This window comes from Uranotaenia lowii, chromosome 2, assembly GCF_029784155.1.
Source record: "Uranotaenia lowii strain MFRU-FL chromosome 2, ASM2978415v1, whole genome shotgun sequence".
NCBI lineage: Eukaryota > Metazoa > Arthropoda > Insecta > Diptera > Culicidae > Uranotaenia > Uranotaenia lowii.
Genome location: NC_073692.1, coordinates 383,747,188 through 383,767,942, shown reverse-complemented (window position 1 = coordinate 383,767,942; position 20,755 = coordinate 383,747,188). Strand labels below are relative to the sequence as shown.

General features: G+C 38.5%; 1 protein-coding gene across 4 annotated transcripts in view; it reads left to right on the top strand.

Annotated features, from left to right (window-relative positions):
- The window catches only part of LOC129748346 (growth factor receptor-bound protein 2), a 120,806-nt gene that overhangs the window by 702 nt on the left and 99,349 nt on the right, over positions 1-20,755 (top strand). Inside the window, exon 2 of one of the 4 annotated variants that reach the window (XM_055742919.1) lies at positions 15,293-15,354. The exons of the other annotated variants lie outside the window; for them this stretch is intronic. The gene's annotated coding sequence lies outside the window, so the exon portion shown is untranslated. The remainder of the gene's footprint in view (positions 1-15,292; positions 15,355-20,755) is intronic. 4 annotated transcript variants of the gene reach the window in all.

Below are 20,755 nucleotides of genomic sequence, written 5' to 3'. Positions count from 1 at the left end.
GTGTCGCACATTCCTACGATGTGGTTACTAATAATCTGGTACAATTTTTCAAAATTTCAATGCTTATATTTCCGTCGAATGACGTGAAAATCACAAGGGTTTCTTATGTTAAGTCTCTATGCATTAGCTAAAAAGAATTTAATTCATTGTTCACGATTATTGGATGATTCTCTTTGAAAACTCCTTCCTCCTAAATTGTCCATAGAACTTTTCAGTCGACCAGCTAAAAATGTCACCTTTTTATTCATTCATAACTCGGAAGCGGTAGCAGGAATTCCATTAGTGAAAACTAATTTTCCTCGAAAAACCCCCAAATGGAGTAAACAAACTTCCGTCCGGTCAGTTACTTTTTGTGACTACCGAACCGTAAAAGGAAAATTTCTGACCAAATTGTCGAGTTGAAAACAAAATATTTTCATTCAACCCGATATCGGGGGAGCAAGGCTGTGGGGGTTTATTCAGCTAAATGAAAACAACCTTTCTACCCACCGAAGGAGGGGGGGGACACATTCTAAACCTATGTAGGTACCGTCTCGTTTTGTTTGATGAATGGGAAGTAGATTTCAATTTTTATCGTTAATCAACTTCGGCCACCACGGACGGTAGTAGGTACTAGGTTCGCTTTCGATTGTGTGGGTGGGTGGTGGTTCTGTTACGTTCCTCCCTCCGGGTATGTGTGGACGTATCCCAACGCAACGCACACCCGGTTCTGCTGGTGTTGGTGTCGGGAACCTACCGATATATTTTCGGGAATACAGGTTGCATCCGGTAACTGGGAACAGCTTTTTGGAATATGAAAGGTTTGATAAAACATCTGAGATTTCATTCCATGGCTTTTGAAGAAATTCTGTGCAGTTACAAAAAAGATCGTAGAAAAATTTTCATATTATACTCGTTATTATGTAAGTTTTTGATAATTCAAAAAAATACAATACCTTGCTTGACAACTTAAACAAGGATGATATAAAAATCATAATAGGTACCTACTATACCTACAGTTGAAACATTTTTTTTTAAATAATTTTCTCATCATTGAAGCGTTTTCTTCTTGCATTTAAAATACTCTAAAAATTTCTAATTCTGAAAGTGTCAGACATGAAATTCAAAAAATTTCGAAATCACATCCTTTTTTTATCGAGAGTTATCATATTGTATGGAATGTAAATGATCAAGTCTAATCATCATTGTAGAGATATGGATTAAATGGGTGGATATGATAATAAAACATAAAACGATAACATAAGTGATGGTTCAGAGTAGAGGGCAAATTGAAGAAAATCACAGGAAATTTAACGATCATTTCCTTATTCAACATCATAGTTGGGGTAAACTTAGTTTTGTTACGCAGTGAATCAACTGTTATGTCTAAATTGCAAAAAGACATTTAAAAATGAACACGAAATCAAGTTGAATTTGGCAGAAATAGGATAAATTAAAGATTTCAATTTTACAAAATTGATCGGTTCCGCATGAGCTCTTAGATGATGATCCCTATCACGGAGATCTATTTGATTGTACATGTCTGAGCGCACTAGAGAACATTCTTTAAAGCATTGTTTATAACAAAAGTGAAAGTTCTATCTACTGCAAGAGGAAGGAAGACCCGAGGCCCGGGTCCATCTTCCAACATGGAGAATTCAACCAATTGGGAGGAAATGAAAACAAACGTATTGAAGACGGTGACCGCCCGCAAGCTGGTCGAGATCTCCCTGTTCCGAGACAAGGACGAAGACGAAGAGGGTTAAAATTTATTCTTATACGCGGAAAATCGAAAAAAAAATTGTTTTTGATAGGTATATTTGTGATGTCATAACGCATAAAGCACCAATTTCAGTAACTTTTGTTTTTATTCGAATGTTTTCAAAATTGTTTTCAAAGAAAAGCATAAGGGTGCTGCATACATATAGAGATAAAAAATACGAAAAAAAACTTCAACTGAAATTATAAAAATTAATGTTTAGATGGTTGGAACTTTGAAATGGTTGAAAAAGGATCATCAGTGATAGAATAGAGTAAATCTGTATTCACTTTCTTCAGTCTAGTCATTACATTACTACACAATTCTTGAGCGATAGCTATCGTCGCACTCTACACTCATCATATTTTCTATTTGGGAAAGTACTCATTTCTGAATGAGTAAATGAGAATCTTCTCATTTTTGTGTGAATATTCTGAGAGCTATCCACTCAGAATATCTGACGACACTGCTGAGGTAACACGAACTCAGTTCGAGTCGTCTCGCTTAACCGTGTGATGATGTAAACATTTGAAACATTTGTAAGCTGATATCTTCTGCTTGTGGATCGTTCTGATCCGCGTAGGTAACCCTTTTTTAGAGGATACGAACGGTGAGTTTCAACAGAAATAAACAAACGCGTGATGCAAAACAATCGTATTCCAGCATATGGATGCGAGATTTAAAAGGTGAATATTTGATTTGTAATTATGTGCCGGTAAATGACCCACGCGGCGAAAAGGAACTAGCGATTGGAAACTTGGAACATGAAACTGCCGATCTCTATTTTGTGGACAGTACCCACGTGCTCTCTAACGAATTGAAGAGCTGTAAATTCGACATCGTAGCACTGTAGGAGGTATGCTGGAAGGGCTCCACGGTACGAACGTACCCAGATGGTCGTGCCATCTACCAGGACTGCGGCAACACACACGAGCTTGGAACAGCTTTTATAGTGATGAGAAAGATGCAAAAGCGCGTGATCGGGTGGTGGCCGATCAACTCACGAATGTGCCGGTTGAGAATCAAGGGCCGGTTCTTCAACACCAGCATCATCAACGTACACGGCCCTCACCTCGGAAGTACCGGTGACTACAAAGACGAATTTTACGCGCAGCTGGAGCGTGAATACAATCGTTGCCCAAAACATGATATTAAGATTGTCATCGAAGATTTTAACGCTCAAGTCGGCCAGGAGGAGGAATTTAAACCGACAATTGGAAGGTTCAGTGCGCACCAGCTGACCAACGAAAACGGCCTCAGACTTATTGATTTTGCCGCCTCCAAACGAATGGTCGTACGTAGTACCTTTTTCCAGCACCGCTTCCCACACAAGTACACCTGAAGATCACCGTATCAAACGCAATCACAGATAGACCACGTTTTGATTGACAGCCGGCACTTCTCGGACATCATCGACGTCAGATCCTGTCGAGGCGCCAACATCGAGTCAGATCACTATCTGGTGATGGTGAAGATGCCCCCAAAACTCTCCGTAGTAAACAACACACGAAACCGGCGCCCGCCTCGGTTAAATATCGCACGACTGAAGCAACCTGAGGTCGAGGCAGACTACGCGCAATCGGTCGAAGCAGCGCTGCCGACAGAGGGCGAGCTCGACGAAGCCCCTCTCGAGGACTGATGGGATACCATCAAGACAGCCATCAACAGTGCTGCGGAGAACGTCATCGGTTATGTGGAGCGAACTCGACGGAACGAGTGGTTCGACGAGGAGTGTAGGAGGGTGATGGACGAAGAGAATGCCGCGCGGGCGACAGTAGTGCAAAGAGGCACCCGTCGAAATGTGGAAAATCACCGACAGCGGAAGAGGCAGCGAGTTCGAATTTTCCAGGAAAAAGCGCCGCCGAGAAGCTGGAGCAGCTGCATCGTCCCCAAGAAAAACAAAAGTTCTATCAGAAACTCAACGCATCCCGCAAAGGCTTCGTGCCGCAAGCCGAAATGTGCCGGGATAAGGACGGGAGCATCCTGACTAACAATCGTGACATGATCAAAAGGTGGAAGCAGCACTTCGATGAACACCTGAACGGCGCACTTGCAGGAGATCAAGACGGTGGGGGAAGGTACATCTCCGGCGTAGCCAACAACGTTTAGGAACCACTCCCAACGATGAGTGAAGTTAAGGAAGCCATTCGCTAGCTGAATAGAAACAAGTCCGCTGGGAAGGATGGCATCGCAGCTGAACTCATCAAAATGGGCCCGGACCAGTTGGCCGATTGCCTATACCGGTTGATAGTCCGAATCTGGGACATATAACAGCTACCGGAGGAGTGGAAGGAGGGGATAATATGCCCCATCTACAAGAAGGGCGACAAATTGGAATGTGAGAACTATCGAGCGATCACTGTCCTCAATGCCGCCTAAAAAGTGTTGTCCCGAATCCTACTTCGCCGCCTAACGCCACAAGCAAACAGATTCGTGGGAAATCATTAGGCCGGCTTCATGGAGGGACGGTCAACGACGGACCAGATATTCACATTACGCAAATCCTCCAAAAATGCCGGGAACACCAAGTCCCTACGCACAATCTATTCATCGACTTCAAAGCCGCATACGACACGATCGACCGTTACGAGCTATGGAAAATCATGGACGAGAACGGCTTTTCCGGGAAGCTGATCAGACTGATCAAGGCGACGATCGATGGAACGCAGTGCTGTGTGCGGATTTCGGGTGAACTGTCGAGTTCATTCGAATCGCGCAGGGGGCTTCGACAAGGTGATGGTCTATCCTGCATGATGTTCAACGTAGCGCTAGAAGGTGTTATTCGACGAGCGGTGGGCGAAATGCGGGGCACGATTTTCAACAGATCCAGTCAACTTATCTGCTTTGCCGATGACATTGATATAGTCGGCAGATCATCTGCGGCGGTGGAGAAGATCTACCGCGATCTAAACGCGAAGCAGGAAGGATTGGGTTGATGATTGATACGTCCAAGACGAAGTACATGCTGGCCTGCGGATCCGAGTCCGACCGAACCCGCTTGTCCAGTAATAACAAGGTCACGATCTACGGCGACGAGATGGAGATAGTCGAAGACTTTGTCTACCTTGGCTCACTGGTGACCGCAGACAATGACACCAGCCGTGAGATCCGGAGGCATATTATCAGCGGAAGTCGTGCCTACTATGGACTCCACAAGCAACTGCGGTCGAGAAGACTTAGCCCTCGCACAAAGTGTAACCTGTATATGACGTTAATTAGACCGGTTGCTCTTTACGGGCACGAGACATGGATATTTCTCAAGGAGGACCTGCGTACACTCGGAGTATTCGAGAGACGAGTGTTAAGAACCATCTTTGGCGGCGTACAGGAGGACGGAGTGTGGAGGCGAAGGACGAACCACGAGCTTGCGCGACTCTACGGCGAACCCAGTATCCAGAAGGTGGTGACGGCTGGACGGATACGCTGGGCAGGACATGTTGCGAGAATGCCGGACGACTGTCCTGCAAAACAGGTGTTCGCTACGAATCCGGTAGGAACAAGACGAGCGGGAGCGCAACGAGCGAAGCGGTTAGACCAAGTGGAGCGTGATCTGGCGAACGTGGGGTGTCCGAGAAATTGGAGAACGGTTGCCATGGACCGACTGAATTTTAGGAATTATGTTTGTCAAGTTATGTCGTGAGACGGAATACTATGTAAATAAAAAAAAATACCGGTAAATGAATTATAGAAATATTTATTTTAAAAAATTTGAAGATTGCCCGAAAAATATTTTTACACCAACAGTGTTGGTATAGGATAATAAAAGCTATATAAAGTTTGTAGGTGATATTATTAAGACAACGCGTCTTACTGGGTAAAGTTTGATGAATTGTGTAGTATTGTAATGACTGGTGAATGAAGATTTACTCTATTTTACCACTGAAACCCGCGTTTTCAACAGGTTATGGACCCAAATTAAAGATAATGCATACATTCGAAAAGAATGCATCTGAACAATCTCGAAATAATATCCAAAGTGTTGTGTACATAAATCAAAATTTGGATAATTTTCGTGAACTTCATTAATTTTTGAAAAAGCACACCGTGACACCAAGTACGTTAAAAAAACGATTAAAAAAATATTTTATCTATAATGACTCATTCATTCAACTATGCAATAATCGCTGTATTAGGTTTATCGGTTATAAAAGTTATCTGAAGCTAGGCTTCACTCAAACAATCGACGGCCAACTGTAAGCCGTGTGTAGGGTGCAATGAAAATCCCCCAATCTGGTTTTGCGAAATCTTCGTTTTTTATTGGTCTTGCTTTTCTTTTTACTCTACTGTTTCTTTCTCATCGGTCGAACGTACGTAGAGGTACCCTTACATAGTAGATATGTAGGTACAGAATCGCGCTGCTCCCCGACGACGACGACGACGGCTGACTAGAGACAGATTATTTTGGTTACGATTATTCGCACATCACACATATTTGCGCAAAAGAGCGATTACACTCTGGCTGATGGTGTTTCCCCACCAATTTTTGCACCAGCCAGTAGCATCGTCGTCGTCGTCATCAGCCAGAAAAGCTCTATCTGCCGTAAGGCCACAGCTCCATATATGCATATAATAGGCAAACGACGGCATGCGACGAGAACACCCCATCATTAATGGTCGTTTTCAGTCAGATTCAGGGGACTCAAGCCATTGCCAGCCGGTTCCATTTCTTTCGGATTCTACCGCGAGAGCCCATGGTTTTTAAGCTGTGATAATCTACCTGTTATTGGGTGCAGGTTTTTCTCCTTCAAATTTTTCTCGTTTGCAGATAAATAAACACCACAACAACAGTGGTCCCGAAATAAAAACCAAAAACTGCGTTGTGAACCCCAATTGAGTGAACTTCCAAAAGCGAAAAACGATGCGGACAAAAACATCATGTAGGTTCTATAGAGCGACTTCTATGGGATTCCTGTGGAACCTCCAGAGGAACAAGAACGTCTGACAGGACAGATTGGGTGGGTGTTTGGAGGTGGTTTGGCGGAAAAATATCTCGCCATCCTCAGTTTGTTGTTGGGTCGGCGGTTATTCATCCTTGATATGGGTAGGAGCATGGAGAGGAAGTCCGATTTCGATTTACCGTGCACAATCTGGACTCAGAATTTCGACACCAACACCACGACGATAGCCGAGGGCAGAATGACCCGTACCCCTCTCAGTTTATTTAGAATCAGAACGTTTAGCATCTGATGCTGCTGCTCCTCTTGTTGTCGGAATAACTTATTCTTATTTGATACTGGAAAGAGTTATCTTGTCAGAGGGTCCATGATTTATCTATTTCGTACTTGCTTTGCCTCGGTTTTCTTTACGCTTTCATATGAACTGGTAAACGCGATAAACTACAGACAGTAGCGGTCGTTTGGATATCATTAAAATTTGACTTTAAACCAAAGTTATTTTTATACCGGGTACGAAAAACTTTTCAATCCTGGAAAGTATTTTTTCCAGTTCAACTTTCCTCTCTAATGTGTCACACCAGGCAAACGGAAAGGTGTTCGAATTCCGGTTTCCGCGCCCGGCAAATGTCGCCGCCTCCGTTCCATAAAGCGTTTCCTGGAACATTATCCGCCATTCTTTACACCTTCCGTTTTTCCCATTGACAGCCACAGGTGTGGCTTATGAGGAGAACCACTTATGGGTAAACAACATCGATACAATGTTTCGATCATCTTCTGTTAGGTCCCAAAATAGGCTAGGTTGTTTAATGAAAGAAGATACCTTTTTAGGTCCAAGAAAAATTGTTCCTTAAAATTCATGTTAAGATAGAAGCTTTTTGGCTTAAACTCTGCAGTTTCTTGCCTCAGCAGGTTTGTATGTTTGTTCAGTTTCATCAACAGATCACATATTGATCTAAATGATCGGTTAAAAATTAAAAACATAATACAATTACACGGAATTTACACTATACTATACTTAAAGCACTAAGGATCCAGCCGTTTGTCCAGGATCACACCAAGGTCTTTCACATGCTCAACTCGTACAACTGCCTCATGTCCAAGAAAATAATCAGCAGATAGCGGGAGCCGCTTGCGTGAAAAGGATATAACCGTGCATTTGTTGCAAAAACTGGCTCTGCAAGACGTTGACATCTTCAGGGCTGTTGATGGGTTGAAACAATTTCAAGTCGTCGGCATACGCCAGTTTGGTCCATCGAGAAGCAGCAGCGCGTCGTTGAAGTAGATCAAGAATATTATGGGTCCTAGGTGGCTCCCTTGAGCTACTCCAGAAGAGACAGGGAATTGATTGGAAAATGATTAACCTGATCGTACAATAAGTTTCCGTCCTACGAAGTAGCTATGGAACCATTCCAGCAAAGAGCCGCAAATACCGATACGATCTAGTTTAGCTATGGCTATTTTGTGGTTTACCTTGTCGAAAGCTGCGGACAGGTCGGTTAAGATATCGTCGGTTTGAGATCCTCTGGCAAAGCTGTCTTGCACGGAAGATGTGAACGTCAACAGGTTGGTTGTCGTAGAGCGCTTAATTGTGTCGATTTGGATGCATAGTACTGTAGTGAAATGCCGAAATGACGATTTTCTGTTTATTACATAAAAAAAACCTCCCACCTTAAATAGGGGGGAGAGGCTCTCATCCAAATTAACGATAAGATCTGTGACTAATGAGAGTTTTTTCGGTTAAAAATTTGATAAAATTGCTAAATTTTTAAAATATTTTTTTATTGCTGGCTTTAGAAAATCTTCTAAATGAACTTAACCTTGGATAATATTTAAAATATTAAAAAAAACCTTATATCGACGACTCAAGTTTGTTGCCTTTAACCGAACATTGTTTCGCACAAATTTATTTATCGATATGATGTGGTTTGTGACAATGCATTTTATTTTGATTTGCGAAGCAACGTTATATGCATGTCAGTTATTATTTATTTGAGAATATTCATGAAAATTCCCAAATGATTGAACATGAAAAACTTACTTTATGACCCAGACCAGCCGATCCCGCACGAACTCTGTTTCGCTTCTAACTTTTAATACGTAATGAGAAATTTGGGTTGTGGGTTGCATTTTCATGACAATATTGCTTAAAATATTGAACAGTTTTATGAAGAGATTAATCACCGTAGTTTATGTTTGTTTCTTAATGGCCTTATCGGTGAAAAGTGATTTCCTTTTTAGTAAGAAAATCTTAAGATTATGCAATTATAGACGGATAGAAAGTTAGAAACCAAGAGAGATTGTGAAAATGAGCGGGTAGAATTAATTGGAAGCATTATCATCATATTCCAAATTTTTGTTCGGCACGGGCCAACTACTATGAAGTGGAAGATACAGATAAAGTTGCGTCTACCTATAGAACTCTATCTGTATCTACCACTTCAAAGTAGTTGACCCGTGTCGAACGAAAATAAGTTATGTGATGATAATTTATTGCAAATTCATTTAAATTATTGAAAATTCATTTAAAAGTCGATATAAACTACCTCTTTTTCTTTCGCCTGATGCTAAATTCGTCCTGCAAAACTCCCGTGTATGAATTTTCGTCTGAATACATAGTAACACAATTATTTTAAAAAAAATGAAAAGTTAGTATGTACGTCCCCTTTTTTGTCGTCTGCAAAAATGTGAATCCCGAAATCGATTGTCCCTTTGAATTCTCGCCTCGATCCCATGCATAGTAAAGCCATGATTGTTAAAATATTTAAAAGTTAATATTGGGGATTGCCCCTATGTGCAAACTTTCTTTACAATCCGGTGCATAATCACGAGTAATCACGAAAGTATTGCAAAACAGTGAACACTTTTTACATAGACGACCTGACCTCTGACCCAAAATTTGACACTTGAAATCAATTACCCGTGCTGTAAAACTCCTATGTGCAAGTTTTCATCTCAATTCAATGTCAATTTCAATAGCGTCAACATCGCAAAAACAGTGAATAGTTAATATAAACGACCCCTTAGGCTTTCTTTAAATTTATTTATTTCCGGGATCTTAACAATGGTGTCATTTACCCCTATCCCCTTTGGTTGATCTCTGACACCAAAATGATTTATTGAAATCAATTTTTCGTCCATCAAAACACCCATGTGCCAATTTTCATCGTAATCCGATGTTTAATAACGTCAATTTAGCGAACTCGATATTTTTTTTTGTATGAACCACCACCTTCAAAAGGGGTTATCCAAGATCTGTAAACATTTTTCATCATTCCTGGTCCTGATGAGCACCCATGCCAATTTTCTGCTATCTAGGTCATGAGATAAATGGAAAAAGTCGGCATTGAAAATTCCAAAAAAAGAGGTATTTTTGGCTCAGCTGCTCAGTGCACATATTTCAGTGCCTCCCGTGCTCCAGGATAACTAAAAAATTGTGAAGCATTCAAACCATGTTCTTAAAAAATAAAACTTGAAACCTCAAGTAACTCAAAAATGATAAAATCGTAGTCTTCAGTCCAGTTTTCGTCGAGAAATAGCTGGTGGAAATATGAGATTTTTTCCGCTTGAATTTCTTTGTGGTCTTTAATTTGTCAACTCTCGTTAAACTAAAATATTCTTTTTTTTTTTGGTAACGGAATGTCTTAAACAAAATTCTTAACATCAACTAATTAGCACTAAACGTACCGACACTTTGTATATACCGTAAGCTGGGGGAACATTGATTACTTTTTTAATTAATTTTATAATATTTTGGAAATGGTTGCTTTTTTGCAACAGTAAAATATTTTAAAATACTTACTGAGGTAAGGAGTAAAGCATGATCATTGGTCGCAGAATATTCAAACGACATTGGTGGCTATAACTAAATGTTTGTTACAAAACCAGAATTCATGTTTCGGGGTAACTTTGATCACTATGGTTTTCACGTATCTCAACATCTTCAAAATTATTGTTTTGATGCTAATTTGTACAGAAGGCTTAAAAAATTGTATGGACTAAATTGATTTTTTCAACGTTTTCTTTCAAAAACAAATATACTTAAGAGATGGACAATATTGCTGCATACATTAAGGGGGAAAAATTATAAACATTATACATTTCTCAATATTTTTTGGCCTCAAAAACAAATGAAATTTTACCATTATGCAATTCCCCAGGTCCTCCCACTGTTCCTATGTTCTATTTATTATGGAAACTTAACCATTTGATAGAGTTTTCGGCCATTTGTTCTATACAGCCTTTCTCATAGAAAATGTCCATTTTTTTAAATATCCAAAAATTATTATATAATGATCATAAAAGTAACTCTAATACTATACCTATACAACGGAAAAAAAGTAAAACTCTCATATAATCACTAACTTAGATACCCTCAGCGCATTTCTACATCTATCTCTGTTGGACATTTTCCTATTCAATGTGGCAGTAATGCAAACTCCTAAATATATTATTTTCGAGCATACTTTGAACTTTTTTCCATTTATTATTAACTCTTCTGGTTGTTTGGAATTATCTGGGTACCTCACCAATACTTGACTCTTATTACAATTGATGTTGAGTCCTACTTTTCCTAGTTCTAGTTATATAGCTTCAGTTATTTTATCTAAATCAGCCTTGTTTAAGGTTATCAGCAACAATTAAATGACGACAAACACTTTTTCGCTAAAACTCTCTTGTTTCTCAACCCATTTCTACAAAATTTATAATTTTGCAAAGCTTGTGATGTGAGTCAGTTATGATCCTCAGACAATTTTCTACTATAATCATTAATTTTAAAGTTATAGAAAGTCGAACAATTTTTTTTTTAAACATGCCTTGGGAAAAAAGGCTGTAGAACTGTTTAGCTCGAAAAATGTTTCACTTAGTGCCTAAGTAAGCTGAAATTAGAAGCTATATGTTACACATATGGAAAATTTTTAAATTTTTATTCAATCAACCGCCAAAGCTGTTCCAGTGTCAGTAGAAATTTTTTAAAAAAGGCATGGCATTTTTAGATTTTTGAAATACAAAACACAAAATTCATGATGACTTTCCAAAAGTAGCTGTTTTTCGAACTTTCTATCAATCTGCATTTGCTGAGACAATTTATACACCAAAATAAAGCTTGGCACTGGATTTCGAGTATGTTGTACACGTATATATTTCTTGAAAAGTAGTCATTCAATATCTCGCTAGGCACAAGCAGTGATGTCAGTTGAATTGATTGATTTGCAATGCCAAAAAACATACCGCTATTTAACAGCTAATAATTTTTTTTTGCCTAATAAGATACGAAGATCCTTTGCAAAGTTTTTCAGTAGTGAATTTCCATCAAGGAATTTATAAATTGGTACGAAACCCATAACCAAGTTCGAGAGAAACAAAAATGATGTTGCTTTTTTAGAATTTTTTTTTTCAATTTTCCCATTAAACATAAAAGTTTAAATTTACTGTAAACGTTATTCTCTTAATCATTGATGAGTTTTAAGCCAAAACGAAGCTTTGAGACCCCAGGGTTTGAGAAATTCAAAAGTGACCCCAGAACGACTCAGTCTAATACAATATACAAAATGTCAAACCAGTCATTTTGATTGGTAAACCCATAGAAAAAGTTGCGCAAATGCAATGCCTATTAAGCAAATCACAATGCCGAAAATGCGTTGAAAAGTGTACTGTAAAGGGTGATACGGTCGGTAAATCGGTGAAATCGTTCATTTAAAAAATCAAATTAAATTTCTTTTTCAAGTTTAATTAGTATAAAATTCAGGAAAAATACGCTTAACCCCTTCCATCAGATTTTATACAGCCACCTTGTCCACCTTCTTCGCCGCAGAAAGCCAGTTTGCCTTGAACTGCTGTTCGTCCTTAGCCGTTTTTTTTTGTCTTCTTTAGGTTCCTCTTGACAATAGCCCTTTTTTCTAAATTGGGCGGAGCTCTGGCGTGTTGGGAGTGTTCTTGTCCTTGGGAACCACCTGCACGTTGTTGGCGGCGTACCACTCCATGGCCTTCTTACCGTAATGGCAAGATGCCAAATCCCGGCCGAAACAGTACGAAACAACCGTGTTTCTTCAGGAAAGGCAGCAGACGTTTATTCAAACACTCTTCCACGTAAATTTCTTGGTTGACAGTCCCGGAAGCTATGAAAATGCTGCTTTTCAAGCCACAGGTACAGATGGCTTGCCAAACCAGATATTTCTTCGCGAACTTTGACAGTTTCATGTGCTCGAAAATATCTGCTACCTTTCCCCTTCCTTTTGCCGTATAGAACTCCTGTCTCGGAAGCTGCTTGTAGTCGGCTTTGATGGTCCATTACCACACAGTCAAACTTCGTCAGCATCGTCGTGTACAGCTTCCGGGATCGCGCTATGGCCGTCGTATTTTGTTTATCATCGCGATTTGGAGTCACTACCTTCTTGTAAGTCGTAAGTTTGACTGTTGACAAACGTTCCTTACTTAATGATCCCGCGCCGATCCTCCGGTGCATAGGGCCGTGGTAAAAGACCTCCACTGTTGACGATCCGGAGCCAGCGTCTTCACCTGGTCCCAGTCAAGATTCTCGTCGACAGTTCGGATTTCAGCGGCTAGGCTTCGCCGCCACGAGTTTCTGGGCCTGCCTCTTCTTCGATGACCTTCTGGATTCCAGTCAAGCGCCTCTCTGCAAATCTCGTTTTCATCTTTTCGCAGCGTGTGCCCAATCCATCTCCACTTACGTTCCCGAATCTCGATTTCTAGCGCCCTTTGATGACACCGGCGATGTAGTTCCTCATTCGAGATCCAGTTGCCAGGCCACCAAGCGCGGATGATGTTCCGCAGGCAGCGGTTTACAAATACTTGCAGTTTTCGCGTCGTCACCGCATATGTGCACCAAGTTTCGCACCCGTACAGCAATACGGATTTGACGTAGGACAAACGTTCCCCAAACACTTTAATTACATTTGTAAAGGTTGATTTGGCAATTTTTCTGATTTTGCCAGCTTTGCGTGCGAGTGCTGCTCTTCTTCCTTGGACGGCATTTTGACAACTGAAGAGTGAATTCCAAAATCAAAATAGGAGCAACATTCTACATACACAAACCTTCAAAATGAGGTGTGTTCAGGTTTTTTATATGCAAAATTGAAAGAAATATGTCAAGTTGATATTGATCAAATTTTGACCATATCACCCTTTACCAAAGACGATATGATTGGAAAAGCACTACTGGCATAAAGACTCGAGCTCCCAATCAAAATGATGCATGGCCACAACATTCAAGCGAAACATGAAAAAACATTTTACCGGATTTTTATCCCAAAAATAAATAGTGAGAATCGAACTCACTGCAACATCTCATCTCGGCTTGCCAGTCCGGTATCTTACCCAGTGCACCGACTGAGTCAGTTAGCAAACGAAAGTTTATTGTCATAGTCTTTCTGCCACTGCCGGTTAACAAAAAAACGCACTGCATTGATCGTCTGCTTTTTGGCTGGTATATTTTTTCATCCTCCTTTGTCTTTGTAGGTAAAGGGATGATCATAGGGTGGGAATGGAAAAAAGAAACTTTTTTTTAATTGCCGGCCGGTTTACACACAGCGCTCGGTACACATTTGACAATATCCTTGCTGGCTAGTTGTTTCCATCCTGCTTTGTCTTGCGATAGGATATGGGATATGTTTTTTTTGGTTTCTTATAGACATATGCAATGTGGTTACGCTGGGAGGACAATGTTAGTTATTAGAAAGCTTGTTAATGCCGATCCGGCATAGAATCTAATAAGAATAATTACACCTCCACCTATTCATTATTGGAGTAGAGTCTGATTTGTGGGTGTAGTATAAGGACTCAGCAGTGAGGACAATTGATCAATTTACCTACTAAAGCTTGAAGTTCCCAAACCACGATTCGAAGATTAAGTAGAAAATCGTTTTTAAATCACCTTGAAGATGTGATAAAAACTAACCGCACAATTTGCGCCTATCCATTACTCTCTAGAAATAGATGAGAAAGCCTTATGCTGAATCACCAGAATCTATTCAAATTGTGAAAAATCTTCGCATAGATGGAGGTACCTCACCGAACAAACAAAAAAAATACTACCAACCTACTGTCGTCCAATGAGTTTGCATGAAACCCCTCAACGCTAGTTGTTGATCGCTTCTTCCTCCCTTAGGTCCATTGAATTCAAAACGAACGACAACCTCGCCACTACTTTAATGTATGTAGGAGAGGAGGGAGATGATTATATGCATGACTAAGCTGTCCTGTTCTGCGCTACGTTGCTCGTCTATTACGCGGTTGACCGCAACCTCCCCGATCCAATGCGATCCATTCGAAACAACGAAATGTGCTCTGGAGAGTTCTGGATACAGACAGGTATCCGTAATCAGAAATGGTGGAGAACGACGACGACGACACCGTGTACCAAGTAGTGAAGCTGGAAGCTGTCGTTGCGTTTCTACTGGTTGAAGATTCTGATCTATGGATGAACTCGATCCCCGGACTCTGAACCTACGGTTGAACCTTGTATCTTTAGCGGTGTCGTAGTCGTTGCATGTGCTATACGGTGTACAATGTTGTGTGACCCAGGGAGATGTGCGGGTTTTAATGGATAGTGGGATCAGTTTTCGGGAAGAATGTGCTATCTCTAATGCCCTTAAGCAAGAGGATGAAACATTTTGTTAAAATCGTGAAAGAGTTTTTTTAGGAATGTGACAAAAATCAGATGACCACAAAAAAAATTGAAGTTTGTACAGTGAATTACGAGAAGTAGGTGAAATGTACAGAAGAAAGGTGTTAACTATCATCTGGCCTTAGTTACGCTTGATCGAATTAATACAGAAGAGATGCCAGATAGAAACCCAGAAAGGGTGCTCAGCTTCGTGAGCCGTTATCGTGAAGACATCTTCCGTACGTTGAATGGAATGCTAATTCGTGTGAATATTGTTTCTTTCGTTCGTATTTTTTTCTCGCTGCACCCGATGTACATCATCATAATAACAACTCGACAACAGCCGGATGAGAAGCATCATCGCCGTCGTCATCGTCATATCTCGTCGTTCGGCTCGCGTGGTGCTCGCTAGTTTTGTGCCGGAAAATTTTGCGCTCGGTTATTTTTAAAAATCTTTCTACTACACATATTGGCACACACAGAGCGAAAAAGGCCCCCATTTTTGTTATTTGTCTTTTCGGCACCAGTTTTTCCTGGGGGCTAAAACCGGTGGCCGGTCTACGCCGCCATCATCATCATCATCGGGTGTTCGGGCTATTCGATGGGGATATATGTGTAGAGAGAGCATTTTCAGAATCGTTTAACTTTGTGAAATCACCCAGCGAAACTACCCCGCGAAAAAAAAAAGAGTAAAGTAGTGAAGAAACGGGGTGAACGAAGAAATAGAAGTTAATGTTATTCTTGTTTTCCGCGTCTCCCGGCAAGGCAACATACAACAACAGAGCATCTATTCCGCCGTGAGACGGAGCAACGGATTGTGAAGCGTTTGCTGCTGCGTGTATTGAAATTTCAGTGTGGTGTATAAGGCCGCGAGACTCGATCGTGGAACAGTACCCAGAGTGTGTTCTGCAAAATCAAAACGAATGGGTCATCATCTCGCTTGAATCGTCGTCGTTGCGCCGCATTGAATTGGCACAAAATTTGCGCCGCGGGTAGGGTGTGTCAATCTGGACCTTTCTTGGGAATTTCGAAATCCATGGTATCTATGTATGTATATAAAAAAAATTAAAAATCAACGATACTTTTTACTGATCCCTTTCTACATCATGGAACAAATGTGACTCTAGGTAAAATGAAAAAAAAGTTTAAATTTATTTTCTAAGATTTGTACTTTTAGGATTGTTTCCTCATATGATTTTTACACGAAACTCAAAACATATTCCAATAGATTAACGCTTTATGTAAATTTTCTAGTTACAACTTTTCCCAAGACTTAAATATTATATAAATTGTTAAAAAATGTGTAACGTTACAAACAAATTGATTATTTTTTCATGAAAAGAATCTAGCACCACTTCTATCACTTTTACAATTGGCCTATACTGAAAAAAACTCTTCACTTGAATTTCACGTGAAAAGGTTCAAAGATGTTTGTCACCTGCACTGATTCAACACATGTTTCGAAAATGTTCACTTTTGGATAGACTAGCTTTCCAAAATTGCCAATGTAATACATCAAATGCTTTCTATAGAGCATCAGAAACTTTTAAAACCATCATAATGTATGAGACAATACAGTGAGCGAAATAAGAATAGCACCACTATGTGTTTTACTTGTAAAAATATGAATGATTGAAAATTACGAAAATTTTCTTCCACAGTTTGTTTCTGAATTGTTTAACGGATGAATCAAGCATAAGTTTACTTTTTTTGGACGTAGCAATTGTCGTTGAGGACCAAAAATGTGAAAAAGGGTGCGAAATAAGAATAGCACCACTTGAGTTTTTCAACTAAAACAAGATTATTATTAAAAATTTACTATGTAAAAGTGAATAATAATGCTTCTACGAATTATTTGAATAGATAACTACATTTTAGAAGTTTTTTACAATTCTAAAGGTTTCCAAAGGTATTAAAAGGGGGTTTTAAGAGATGCTCTTCTAGCGTTAAGGAATTTGATATTTGAGCTATAAAACTTTATCAAACTGCTTGATTCCTTCATTAACATTCATAAATATGATGCAAAATGATGAAACATAGATTTAAGGCTGAGTTTGAATCCAAAAAGCAGGATGGAATTCAAAAATACTAATGTTTTTTAATAACCAAACCCTATTTCTCTAGTTTTAAGTCATAGATGGCAGCACTATCTTGCCATTTAACCAAATTCATACCCATTTTCGGATATCCGGTATTAATTAGGGAATGCTGGATGATTTTGGTCAAGAAATAAATACATGTACCGTATGAACGCTTTGGAAATTCTAAGATCACTAAATCGACAACAAATAGAATTGCATCAAGGTCACCAAAAGTGAATTTTTTGGACGGATTATCAGAATAAAGTTATGATTTGCGATGAAGCTTGATAGACCAGACGGCTAGCAACATTATTGGTATGATTTGCAATTGAATCGGAAGTTGAGATGAGCAGGAATTTTGGCGGTTGTACATTTTTGTGCTGGTGATTCTTTTGCAAATCCGGGAATGCTTTCTGAGGCGTGAACTTCCACATAACTGTGGTGGAAGAATACCTCAAAATGATTAATTTAGGCCTAAATAAACCTGGAAAATCAATATTGAAACTCAATTTGGTTTCAACTGCAAGTTAGTGCTGCTATCTACGACTTGAAACTGGAAAAAGTGTGGTTTACTGAACAAAATCAAAGTTTTTGATTTCCAACCAATTTTTTTATGATTCAAAATTAATTCCGAATGTTTGTTTCATCAATTGACATCATTTTAATGAAAACAGTAAGTATTACAGCGCAAATATCAAATTCCTTAACGCTAGAGGAGCATCTCTTAAAACCCCCTTTTAAAACCTATGAAAACCTTTGGAATTCTGGAACACTCATTAAAATGCAGTTTTCTATTCAAATAATTCGTAGAAGCATTATTATTCACTTTTACACAGTAAATTTATAAAAATAATCTTATTTTTGTTGAAAAACTCAAGTGGTGCTATTCTTATTTCGCACCTTTTTTCACATTTTTGGGCCTCAACGCCAATTGCTACGTCCAAAAAAGTAAACTTATGCTTGATTTATCCGTTAAACAATTCAGAACAAACTGTGTAAGAAAATTTTCGTAATTTTCAATCATTCATATTTTAACAAGCAAAACACATAGTGGTGCTATTCTTATTTCGCTCACTGTAGTAGACTAGGCTTGTTACAACTTTGTTCGAAGACAGCTAACCTTTTTATCCTATCTACAACGTTTCGGATTCAAAAACCTGTTTTTTTTCAAGGTATTATTTTACTTTGACTGTAACTCCTAAAGGCGATTTAATATGACTTGGATACATTCGACAAATTTATGTATTTTGTTCAGATAAACCACTATGTCGAAGACATCATAGCCCTAGTTTGAATAACAAAAAAAAGTTAGCATTTTTATCTCGCTATCGGTGGATTCCTCGGCAAAAAATTTTATACCGAAATATGCTAAAAATGAACAATGTTGCTGAAGACATTAAATCTTCATCCTTGGGCGCTTTTAATTTCGTACAGCTAGATTTATGTTCTGCACCACACAGTGTCTTTGAGTAACCTATTGTATTTAAATTTGTAGAATAATATTTTATTATTAAATTTAAAACATTACAGTTATGCCTCGAAGTGTACCACGCTCGCGGCGGGTGAAAAAACGAGATATCTCGTATTTGGTCCCCGATGTGTTAAGTTTACTGGTTAATAAGCTCCTATTTTGCTAAGATATCCTCAGATTTTCAACTCAATATCTTGGATACTTAGCGCAGACATCATATGTTAAAAAATTGAAAAAATATGATAAAGAAAACAAATTATATTTCATATTTTTAAATGAAAAAAAATCTGTTGATTGAAATACCATGAAAAAAAAACTTATTTTAAAAGGATTCATTTCAAATTTCCACACATTAAATTCATCTATGATAATAATGAGTAAATCGATAATTTAAAAAAGTTAACAACATTATTTCCTAGTTCACTCAGTGATTTAATCAAAAAATCATATAAAATCAATGAGATAGCTTCCAGGCACCTTAAAGTTCGGATTTCAGTTTTTTAGAAAAGAGATGCGAAAAAACCCTCAAAATGAATAATTTCACCCATTAGCGAGTATTGATAAACGAAGTTATAGCTCTTTTGTTTAGGTAAATTCTTTCACATGAATTAACGATCCAAATCAAGATGATTTCAATAAAATGTTCAAATAAAATTTATCATTTAATCATGAATTGTTTTAAAACACAAGTTTTTAATGTTTCTAGAAAGCATGGGTGACAAAAGAGCTTTCTTCATCGTTTTGGGGGCATTGAGATCTTTCAAGCGTAATTTAGTTCTAATTTTGAGAAGTAAAGAGCTTAGAAGGCATCGGAGAGACAGTAAGACCATTTCAAACTGTCGATTGAAAATTGTTTAAAAACACTTAATAACATTAACATCATTATGAAAATCATATTTCAACTGTAACTTCAACTATTCCTAACTTTAAACCCGTTTTAAATTATTCGATTATCTTTAAAAATTTTTGCTTAGGGGTGTAGGTGACCAAATGAAATTTTCGAAAAAACTTGCATCGAAGTTTTCAAGGTTCACAAATTTCATACCTATATTTTTAGAACTCGCGCAGTTTTAATTCAACCGAAAACACATTGAAAAGACATTGAAAAAAATAACACAAATGAGTTTTGCACCAAACGTAGATTGAGATAAGGAAAACCAATTGGTGTACTTAACTCAAAATTTATGATTTTGGCACTTTCATATCTTTTATCTTGAGGGTCTCACTTATGGTTTAACGTACGTTTTATTCGAAAAACTGCCAATTTTTTTAAATAAGAGTACGATAAACTTGGAAAAAGGGCGGTGCTTTTAAAAAAAATTGAGATCATGAAATTGACTTAATCTCCATTGTAATCACCCTATTTGACATTAGTGGGTGAATAAGCCCAGAAGGTTTGATGTTCTTTGAAAATAAAATAAAACTTTTTGGCGTATATCGTTAGAAGCATTCAACCAGGTCTGAGAAACGGAAAAACGCTCAAATGTCAAGTTGGTCTGATTAAATCACCGACCAGTGAGCAGGTAACAAATTTTGATTCCTTAAAATGATCATTATTGAAACATTTTTTTAAGTTTAAGAAAGTTAAAAAATGCAACGAAATTCTATTTTCTGACCTGGGCATTTAATTCAGTTTTTTTTGAGCTTCAAACGAATATTTTTTTCTGTGAGTTTTTTTTTACAATATTTCAATCTGTTTGTAAATAACTCCGAATCGATTGAAGAAGATTTTGTATAAACACATCAGCAAGAAACAGAAATTACTTTATAATGCATATGCAAATAATGTTCAATTTGTTTGTTTTCTTTAAAAATTGAAGAAAAAGTTTTGTTTGGCTCGCTAACTAATCTTTTTTTTTGAAAATTTGACCCGCGTGTAAAAAAGGTTGCCCCCCCCCCCCCCCCCCCATGCTGTAAAGTGTAAGAGAAGATTGCATTATTGTTGAA